The sequence below is a fragment of the Phalaenopsis equestris genome, unplaced genomic scaffold (assembly GCF_001263595.1).
Source record: "Phalaenopsis equestris unplaced genomic scaffold, ASM126359v1 Scaffold000840, whole genome shotgun sequence".
Classification (NCBI taxonomy): domain Eukaryota; kingdom Viridiplantae; phylum Streptophyta; class Magnoliopsida; order Asparagales; family Orchidaceae; genus Phalaenopsis; species Phalaenopsis equestris.
The window spans coordinates 3,167,378-3,178,682 of NW_018165280.1; the positions used below are offsets into that span (position 1 = coordinate 3,167,378).

General features: G+C 31.9%; 1 long non-coding RNA gene across 1 annotated transcript in view; it reads left to right on the top strand.

The window, feature by feature from the left end:
- The first annotated feature begins 7,887 nt into the window (after positions 1 to 7,887).
- LOC110031543 overlaps positions 7,888 to 11,305 on the top strand; it is a 24,887-nt gene continuing 21,469 nt past the window's right edge. Inside the window, exon 1 of the long non-coding RNA XR_002294746.1 lies at positions 7,888 to 8,171. This is a non-coding gene — a long non-coding RNA (uncharacterized LOC110031543). The remainder of the gene's footprint in view (positions 8,172 to 11,305) is intronic.

The following is an 11,305-nucleotide window of genomic DNA, read 5'->3' on the forward strand; positions in this document are numbered from 1 at the left end:
TCAGAGTGGGCTAGATTTTTTTGAGGTAGTTGTTGGGCCCATTGAGCAGCTGGGAACGAAAAATGGTTGGTGTTTAATATATATGAATGGATATTATTAGTAAAATGATGGGTGCTAAAATATATTTGTTTTTTAAAAAGAATTTTGCGTCATAAATCTTATTTTTAATAATTAAAGAAAAAAAAATTATAAATAATTATGTGAATATTGTGCATAGTTATTTATGTACTATTATTTTATTGTGTATTTATAGTCTCTTCATCTTGGCATAATAATTTTAGTGGAAAGAGTTGATGTTGTTATCAATAAATTTTTATCATCTCACACGAATTTTGAATTATTTTTTAATAATAAATTAATGATCATTCAGTGCCCCAATTTCAAACTAACTGTCTCAATTTAACAAGCCTAATAAAGCCAAAATATGTTCAATTCAAGTCCAGTTAAGTCAAGATCAAGTCATTAATTCGATTTGGGGCTTTAGCTTTTTAATCAAATAGATAAATGAACTCTAAATTTGACTTACATACTGTCAAATTAAGTGTTTCAATGAGAGGAATCCTAAAGACCCAAGATCACTTAATTTTGAGGTCATTAAGACTCTCAATTCATAAAAACATTTTATGATCAAGAGAGAGATGTGGGCATAAGTTTGCATCGTTAGGTATGGATTTGGAGACATTTGTTGAACAATAAATATTTTGGATTCAAATTCAAGATCATCTAGAGCTCCGATTTCAACACGTTTGCAATCAAACTGATTATTATGATAGGATGAGTCAAATGGAGCCAAATTGGTTCTACCCGAGTTCAATCAAGCATGGATCAAGCAATTAAATCACATTTAAGGGCTTCGTATCTCAAAATTTGGCGTGCATATGTTCAAATTGAGCATATCAATGAGAGGAATCCAAATAACCCAAGATCACACCGTTTTAAAATCATTAAGGCTCTTAAATAGTTAAAAAAAAAAAACTTTTATGATCAAGGGGAATCTGTGTGCACAAATTTTTATTATAACATGAATATCGAGACATTTTTTTAACAATAAATGTTCTAGATTCTAATTTAAGATCATATAGTTCCCCGATTTCAACACGTATACAATCAAACTGGCTGTCTCGATAGAATGAACCCAATGAACCCAAAATTGGTTCAATTTGAGTCCTTGCAAGCCAATATAAAACCATTAAATCACATGTGTGGTCTTTGAATATTAATTAAACACGCAAATGAACTATAATCATATATTCAAATTAAACATCTCGATGAGAAGAATCCACCAAGCCCAAACTCACTCAATTATGAGGTCATTAAAGCCCTCAAGTAAAAAAAAAAGGATTATGTGGACGATTCGAACCGGCAGTTACAAGAGTTATTCAACAAAGAATCGAAATGCCTCTCCTATAGGGGCTATAAATTTTAATGTTATTTTGGAATTAAAGACCCTGTGATAACTTATGGCCTCCGTAGTCATTGGCAACTGTCGACAAACACCAACAAACACCGACGGGTCACCATCGGCCTTTGTCAGCCACCCTTGTTCGCCCTTATCGATAAAATTTTACAATGTAGCAACTTATCTCAAATATAGTGTAACAATGCATCTCAAATACTATGTAACAAATAACGTCGTATTGAAGTTCAAGCGACAAATAACAAATAACTTGCAATTAACTCAATTATGAGGTTGTTAATTTTTGTGCCACTAGATCCATAACTCTAATTACAAAGCAGACATAAGAAAGTACTTAGAGCTTGAAAAAAAGTATTTACATCGATCTCATAATAATACACCCATGCAAATAATAACAAAATCTCTTAAATACCAGTTCAAACCAACAAGCCTAAATTCCTACATGTGCAATACAATAATCCTAAAATTTTTAAACTTAAGCGTATGAGAATGTTGTGTGAGCTAATTGCACGCTTATACTAAAATCAATTTTTCTGAAAAGCTATCCACATATTTTTGAAGCTTTACCAAAATCTTATATTTAAATAACAAATTGTACATGTTGTTAAGCGAGCCATTTTGGTTATAAGGTAGGTTTGTAAGTCTCACTTTGGCTAGTCCTACCCTCTTCTTTACATGGGTTGGAGTGGACAAGACAAGGTATTCATTGAAATAGTATGATCCTCGGTCTCGTGATGATTAAGATCTACAAATCTAGTGTTTTTAATGATACTTAAGTCGTTATGATTTCTTGATGATAGTTGTGTTGAATGTAAATCTCAATTGGAGAGAATTAATTCATCAAAGTTAAAGTTTTAAATCATAATTTCTTTAAGAAAATCAAATGAAATTTTATCACTCAACGCTTAAAGAAAAATCAAGTCACCCTTTGTTTGTCAGGGTGGATAAATTTGACGTTGACTCAAGATCACAAAGAGTCAATATCATATGAAGTATACTAATAAATTTATATTTAAAATAATCCATTTCAGTAAATATATGAGTTGAGTCTTTTATATGTATGATTTGGTTAGCAGGCTCAACAAAAGAATGAATTATGTTCAAAAGCCCTCTAACGAGTAACTTAGCCTCATGAAGTGGTTTGGTCAGTAAACTCTATTTTAAAATGATCATGATTGCAACTTGTTTGTTCTTCAATGGTATTTTGTCTCTTTGAATTATAAATCATAGGGTGTACTTAATAGGCCATGAAACTCTCTGTAAGTTAAGATCAACTTCAATTAGTCAACTCAGACAAAATATCATCTCAGATCTATAAAGTTCCCTTGGATGAAGCAACCTATGGTTGTTGATAAGGACCTTTTTGCAGTTCAGGTCAGCTGACTCCATTAACTAAATAGAACAGGGAACATGATAATCTGAAATGATAAAATCATGGGATCTTGATTGGTGCATCATCATTTCCCTCAAAATTTTCCTTAAGCTAAGAATAATAATTTTATAATTTTAAAACATAAAATTGTTCTCATTATATCTTAAGGCTAAATACTTTGTGTCTAATGACTAGCCTTAATCAAAAGTGATCTGATGTTATCAGGAGGGATAGTTAACCATAGAGACTTGCACTTATGGAAAATCTCAAACGTCATATCATAAATTCCACGTAAAATAAAGATGAAATCTATTGATAGTGTCTTATCTACTATCCATATGTCTTTTGAATATTTGACCCAAAATCTCTCAGTAAGCTCTCTCATTCTTTTTTTTTCTTTCTTTAAGAGGGAGGCTAGTGATTCAAATATTCGAAGCTCACACGTGGAAGAGTTTAAAAAAGAAACAAATATTTAAAAGTGGGAAGATTAAAAGTTTGAGCAAGTCCACTTATATAAAGAATTTTAAGTAAAGACTATTCATAAAAATTATTAAGAGATAAAACTCAATCTTAGGAAGATGAAGCTATAGTTGGAGTTAAGTATCATAGTATTGATGTTCTAATTATTAGCAATCTCATATTTCACCTGAATGAAACTTGATTTAGGTTATACTTATCATATTAGTTTTATTCAAGAGTGTTTTACAAATAATCAAAGTTTAAATGGAGGAAAAGCCTTACTAAGAAATAACAAACCTTGTGATATTTTTGGTATTAGATCTTTTGCAATTAAGATGCATGATGGCTAAGTGAGTATTCTCAAAAACGATTTTAGGCGTGTTTATAATCTAAAGAGAAATATGATTTCTATTAGGACATTTGGTGACTATGCATATATTTTAATCTAAAAAAGGTTTTATTGAGAATTTTAAAGGGTGCTCATGTGATCTTGAAGGGTATTAAACATTATAGGTTTTATGTGTTATAAGATGTCACTATGATTGGTAAAAATAATGCATCAACAAATATTGATTTGGATAAAACATGTTTACGACATTAGCGATTAGGACATCTAACTGTTAGAGGTTTGACAGACTTATAAAATTAAGGTTTGTTTAGTAATGATTCAATAGCATTCATTGATTTTCATGAATCTTACATTATTTGCAAATTATAATCTAAATATTAAGTTATTATAACAAATAGTAGAATAGATTCTAGATTACATTCATTTTGATATTCGGGTTCAACAGGAGTAATAACTCATGGAGATTGCACATTCTTTCCTTTATTTATTGATGATTACTTTAAAACATTTTGGATATTCTTGCTTAAATTAATAGATGAAACATTTTTCAAAATTTCTAGAATGAAAATTACTGTTTGAGAAATTAAAAGCATAGAAAGATTAATACTTTAAGAACCAATAACAAATTAAAATTGATCAACAAAATGTGTTTTTTAGATTATCCTAACTATTTTAAAGGTTACAAATTATGAGTTTGAATTCTTTAAGTGTAAAAAAAACATAGTTAATTTTGATATTATCATTACTGAAGATATTTTGTATAGTTCAAAATCTAACGATGCAAGTATGAGTGTTAATTTTAATGAAATAATAAGAACACAATTTTTTTAAATAATCACTTATGAGTTTGTGATGAAGCATCCCACGAACACTACACTAAATAACTATAACTCATAATAATTCAAAATTTAACAACCTCAAAATGAAACATTTAAAAAAGTAACTATCAACTTATTAACATTACTAAGTATGGATTGTTGAGTTGATTAAATTTGTTTGATTATCAGCATTTGAATATGAAAAGTCTGAACCTTTAAGTTAAAAAGAAGTCATTTTTAATAAAAATAAAATAATAAATTGGATTTAAAATTAGAAAAATAATATCATTATCTTCTTAAAAACAACTCATGTATTTTATATAATGAAGAAAACTAGAAATAGTTACATGTAAGTGAATTTATAAGATAAAGAAGGCAATGCATAAAATACACTAGTTGCCAAGAAGCAGACTCAAAAGAAATGCATAAATTACACTGATATTTTTTCTTAAGGTTCAAACATAATTTGTTCATTTAGTGTCCTTCGTTGATTTAGAATTACAACAACTTAATTTAAACATAACATTCTTTCATGTTGAGTTGGAAGAGAAAATTTCAATGTCTTGAACTAAGGGATTTATTGTTACACATAATGAAAAAAATATTTTACTTGAAAAAATATAAATATGGGTTAGAATAATTTCCTTAATAAGTAGTATGTAAAATATGTATCATTCATATTGAGTGTGGGTTTTAAGCGTATCAATAATTATGATGGGTGTTTCTATTTTAAAATATTAAATAATGGAATCTTATTTGCATGTTTATCTACGTGAATGATATGTTATTGGCCTATAAGGATAAAACTGAGATGCATATTCTTAAATAAATACTAAAATTTGAAATTGATATGAAAATTCTTGGTGATACTACGAAGATTTTTGAAATAAAAATTCATGGAGATAGAAAATCAAAAGAATTATTTCTTTCATAGAAAAATTATTTTAAAGAAATATTCTACGTTAGATTCAAAAGTAGTTAGTTTACATTAGAGAAGTCAGTTTTGGTTATTTGCAACTTTGTTTCTAAATAAGATGAAGACATTTAAAGGATAATAAATATTTCATATACAAATGTTATTGGTTCTTTAATGTATACAATGGTTTTTTCTAGACCTGATATTAGTTACTTAGTGTTATGAGCAGATACTTGTCTAATCTTAGTTTAGAACATTTGAAGACAATGAAATAGCTACTAAGATACATACAAGGAACCCTAGATATATGTGTGAAATACATATCAAGTGCTGATGTAATTAATGTTATTGGTTAGATTAACTCAAATTTTGCTAGATATTTGAATTGTCAGAGACTATCACTGAATTTGTGTTTATGTATGTTGAGGCCCTATTAATTGAAAGTTGTATTTATAGTTTTTTTGTGGTTCTATCATTAATAGAAGCAAAATATATAACATCAACGAAAGTAATGGAAAGAAGCCATTTGGTCGCAAGTTCTAACTAAAGAGCTTGGCATTTTTCAAAATGTTATTACAATTTATACAGACACTAAGAGTGTTTTACATTTGTGCTAAAATTATAATTATCATCAAGGAACAAAATTTGTGGATGTGAGATTTACATTCTTTCTTGATCTAGTTAATTAAAGTGCTTTTAAAATAATTAAAGGGTCTATAAATGACAAACTTTTTGATATTGTTATAAGGTAGTTCCTCTAAGCAAGTTTAGACACTACCTAAACTTACTAAATATGTGTAAGTAAGGTCTTCTTTTACTTAATCTTTTTATAATAACTATAAATCAAAGTGGATAACTGACATAGATTATATGAATCTTGATTTCCCATGTTCTAACCCTTGAATATGATTGGATTGCTTGAGAGGGACAAGACGAAGGATGTGGGGGTTTCAGGCAATAAGAAACTTTGGGATTTTGAATTATAGCTTTTTTCTACAAAGATTCTTCGCATGTCTATGCACACATTGGTGTGAATCTCCTAAAGAATATTTAGTTTTTTATCTCTTATCCACAATCACTTTCTTCTTAAGTATTTTGTCCAAACCTAAGGTATGATCTATTGCTATCACAATCGATAACTATAAGATACACATACATAAAGAGATGTGGATTCATGAGCATATGTGGCAAATGCTTCTTTCTCGTTTTGTTAAGTTTAGTTGATTTCTTACATTCTTCAAGGAATTCAATAGTGATTTACACTTGTGTCTTTCTTCATAAGCTTAATAAAAGGATTGAGATGGATTTTTCCCATGGACATAGAGATCAACTAACCTCGACCACACTATGTCGTTTGGTTCTTTGTTCATTCCTCTTGTATTTATGTGTTGTTATTAATCATTAATATTTCATTGGATTGCTGATTATTTTAGTTTTAAGTGTCGTACAGAAAAGTACATTTGAAGCTTTATACATGTTATTAAAAATTGAAAAACTTCTTGGGGTTTTGATAAGATTTCTGATTCCTATTAAAAACTCATGTGTGTGTGTGTGTGTGTGTGTGTGTGTGTGTGTGTTTGTGTGTGTTTTATTTAAATATATCTCATTTCAGAGAATTTTATGTATTATTCTTTTGTTAACTAGTTTCCTATTATAGAAATTACAAAAAAGTTTATGTATAATAAATTTAGTTTACTCTGTACCTATATATCGAGAAGAATTAATGTATTGATTGTATCTCAACATTAATGTTAGAAAGTAAAATAAGAGGTGATTTTCTTAATTGCCTAAAATGAAAGTTTCCAGTTAGCTTTTGGTTTAATAAGTATCCATCTACTAGTACATTGAATATAAATTTAGGCTCTTATACTCTATCACCCACATACTTTATCTTCCTCATGTTACCATTATTCAAGGAAGCAAGGCCATCTTAAGAAAAGCATGATTATTAGTTTTGTCTCTTATTTAATTTTAAGTCAATGATGATTTGAAATTATAGAAACCATCAAAACTCAAAATTTAAAACAATAATTTCTCTTTGATTTGAAACCTAATTTAATTTAGTTAAATAATTTTGATTTCTCAACCCAAAAATACAAATCAAAGTAAATCAATAAAATCATGAAAATAAAAAAAATAAAAAAGAAAGCTACTTAAATTAGGGAATTCATTCATTATTTTTTGATGTTATTCATTTCAAGGTGTGCATTATTAAGTTTTACACTACGATACAAATAAGAATACAATTATAATATTTAAATATGAGATACTATGCAAATATATATATCACTATCAAGGTAATATAAAACTTTTTGATTAAGACACAAATATCCAAAAAGCCGAACATAACCAATTCAGGGTGTGCCTTGTAATTGAAAAATCAAACCGAACATAACCAATTTGGTTAATTTTGTTTGGTTTTAAAAATTGATTTCAATTTTTGGTTTAAAATAAGAAATATTTGGTTATTGATTTAAGGTTCAATTTTTATTTTTTGAAATTAATTAATCCAAAAAGCCGTCACAGATATTTTCCTTTCTCTAATGGCTTCTCAGTGCCATTGTTAAGCACGAGAGCCCACCCTTTCGACATTTCCCTGCTAAGGAGTCGAAGCAAGGAGAGCTAGTCATAAGGCATCTCCTATTTCGTACAAGATGGCCTAGGACAAAATACGAAGCTTCGGCGAGATAGAAGTAATACATTTTGAGTGCGAGGTTCCCTCGATCCCCATTCAAAATCTTAAGTTTTCTTGCCCTAGCCCTAGTGTTTCTTCCTTGAGTTACATTGCCGTGTTGATCTTCATCGGTCATAAATCATTCAACTTTTCAAACAAAGCAAAGGTATTTTGTAGCCATTTTTTTCATTCTTCATACTATGATGGAAGCACTTGCTATAAGTAAGCCAATGTGCGCATGCAAGGTTTTTCATTTTTTCAGTTGTTCAAATCATATTATCCACTTAAGGGTTGAGGGCCTACGACTTATCATTTTCCTATCATCATATAGAGTTAGTTGTAAATCACGTTATTTTCTTTAGTTAATGGGAGAAAAGGGTGTTAGGTGTAGTGTAGTTGTATATCAAGGGGATGAGGTGTGAAGGATTTTTCATATTTGCCAGATGCATTCACTGATTCACGTATATTTACCAAATTTGGCAATTTATTCTTCATTAATTAGTAGAATTTGCAAAAGATGTGATATTGATTTTTCCATTTTTTTCTCTTTTGGGATATGTAGTAATGTGGTGTTTTCCTAATGTTGTAACATATAATATTCTTAACATCAGTCTTTTTAAATTAGGGAGGTTTTGAGTGTTCCTGCTCTGTTTGAAGAGATATTGCATTGTAATTCTGAATGATTCTGTATTTCATTATTTAATAGTGGTATGATTATTTGCTAAAACATTCAGATTCATGTGAGTCAAGAGAGAAGGTTATACTTTTCTGTATATTAAGGATTTGTTTGGGATATTTTTTAATACCCTATATTTGCTTTTTACTTTACCTGAAATGGGAATATTTTTTGGTTTTGTTATGTACATATTTGTCAATCAGGAAGGATGGAAATCATGCAGCTACATTAGAATTTTTCTATAATTTGGAGCTTCCTTATTTAAATTATTTTTAATATTTTTATTCTGATTTATTTCCTTTTTAGCTGAATATTTAGATTGGGAATATGTATTATTAAGTTATATAAAATAGATTATACTGAATATTTTGGACCTAAAATAGATTGTAAGATTATTATTTAAGAATAAAAGCAAAGGGGAAAAGGCATCGAGTCTATTCAGCATTCAACCAATTTTTCTCAAAACTTTGACATGATATCAGAGCCAAATTTTTGCCCTGACCACTGATAATCGTTGGAGGAACGTCAAGACTCCCTTCCCGCCGGCCTTCTTGCGGAACGGGAAGGGAGGAACTATTTCTTTGTTTTGATTCTCGCCCGTCTGCTCGTCGTCCCATTATTTCTTCGCCTGTGTCGTCATGAAATTCCCACTGAAACACCTGCTTCATTCCTTGGAGAACCAATGCATCTTATGACGGCACTCGCCACTTCGGCACTCAAGGCTTCGATAATCTCGGCTTCGACATCTCAACTTCATTAGTTTTTGCATGAAGATCAGGGAACAAATCGTCCCTGTTGTCGCAGGAAGAATCAATAGCATTTGGATCATACCATGATCAGTAAAATTTGGATCAGGACGCAGATCCTACTTGTAGGCTATGATTGAACGCATTTGGATCGTGTAACTAAATCCTATTTGTGAGCTATGATCGGTAGCATTTTGATCAAGACGCGGATCCTATTTGTATGCTATTATTGATATCATCTGGATCGTGTAGCTGGATCCTATTTGTGGGCTATGATCGGTAGCATTTGGATCAGGACGCATATCCTACTTGTGGGCTATGATCAATAACATCTGGATTACGTAACTGGATTCTATTTGTGGACTATGATCGGTAGCATTTGGATCGTGTAACTGGAAGCAAATCCTTCTTGTGGCTATGATTCGACTTTATGGACGACAATGATAAAGAATTTCTTGCTTTTCTTTACTCTGTTTGCATCAATTTTTGGATGTCATAGGTGTAGGGCGTCCACCTGTGATCGACGAAAATTTGTTATCGCGCGCCATGCACGAAGTTGGCCCGAATTGACCAAATCACCAGCGAAGTTATACAGATGGCCCCGAACGACGAAACAGACCACCTGAGTGCGTCCGGAATGTCGATTTCACTTACGGGGGATGTTCACTTCGCTACGGCTTCGCCGGGGGGGTAAAAATGTGTGAATTATTGTTTTGGGCACAATCGTCAAAAAAGTGACCCAAACGACCCCGAATGACGAAACGGACTGGCGGTCACGTCCAGAACGTCAATTTTACCTAAGGGAGACGTTCATTTTATCGCGATGACGTATTCGACAAAAAGATGCGGAGAGATAATAATAATAATAATATTATTATTATTATTATCTCTCCGCATCTTTTTGTCGAATACGTCATCGCGATAAAATGAACGTCTCCCTTAGGTAAAATTGACGTTCTGGACGTGACCGTGCAGTCCGTTTCGTCATTCGGGGTCGTTTGGGTCACTTTTTCGACGATTGTGCCCAAAACGATAATTCACACATTTTTACCCCGCCGGCGAAGCCGTAGCGAAGTGAACATCCCCCGTAAGTGAAATCGACATTCCGGACGCACTCAGGTGGTCTGTTTCGTCGTTCGGGGCCATCTGTATAACTTCGCTGGTGATTTGGTCAATTCGGGCCAACTTCGTGCATGGCGCGCGATAACGCTGGAGGCGGAACCCCGCCGGCCTCCTCTTGCCGGCGACCGACGCCGCCGCCCTCCCTAGCCAACAACCTCTTATGCTTCTTCTTCTACCTCTTCTTCTTCTTCTTCTTCTTCCGATTTTTCTCTCTTCTATTTCTTCTCATTATTTTTTTCTTCTTTTTTTTTTATTTTATTTTATTTATTTATTTTTTTTCTTCTTCTTCCCTAATTTTTTTTTTTTCTTCTTTTTCTTCTTTCTTCTTTCTTTTTCTCGGCCAACCCCGCCAATCTCGCCGAATTTTTCTTCACTTCGCCGGCTTTTGCCTTGCTGATGTTGTGTTTTCTTTCGCCGGAGTAAAACGGTGAGGATAAGCCTCAGATTTTGGGCTCTCCTCCGTGTTTCATTCGCTCCCGGTGCGCACTGCCGAGCAAGCCTCCTCAAAGGTATATGTGTCGTTTGTACTTTCATATGATTTTATCAATTATTTTGGGTACTTTTTATCCCTCGCTGCATCTTTTATTATTCCGTGCATGTTCTACGAGACAATTGGCGCGCGGACTAGAACACCGTCGGGGTTTGCCGGAAACGTCGACGGCTTGGAGCAAGTAAAGAGAACGCGCCTGCAACCTTCACGGTGGTGAGATCACCTAAACTTCTAGCTAGCCTTAGGTTTAGTGGTGTCTAGGCGTG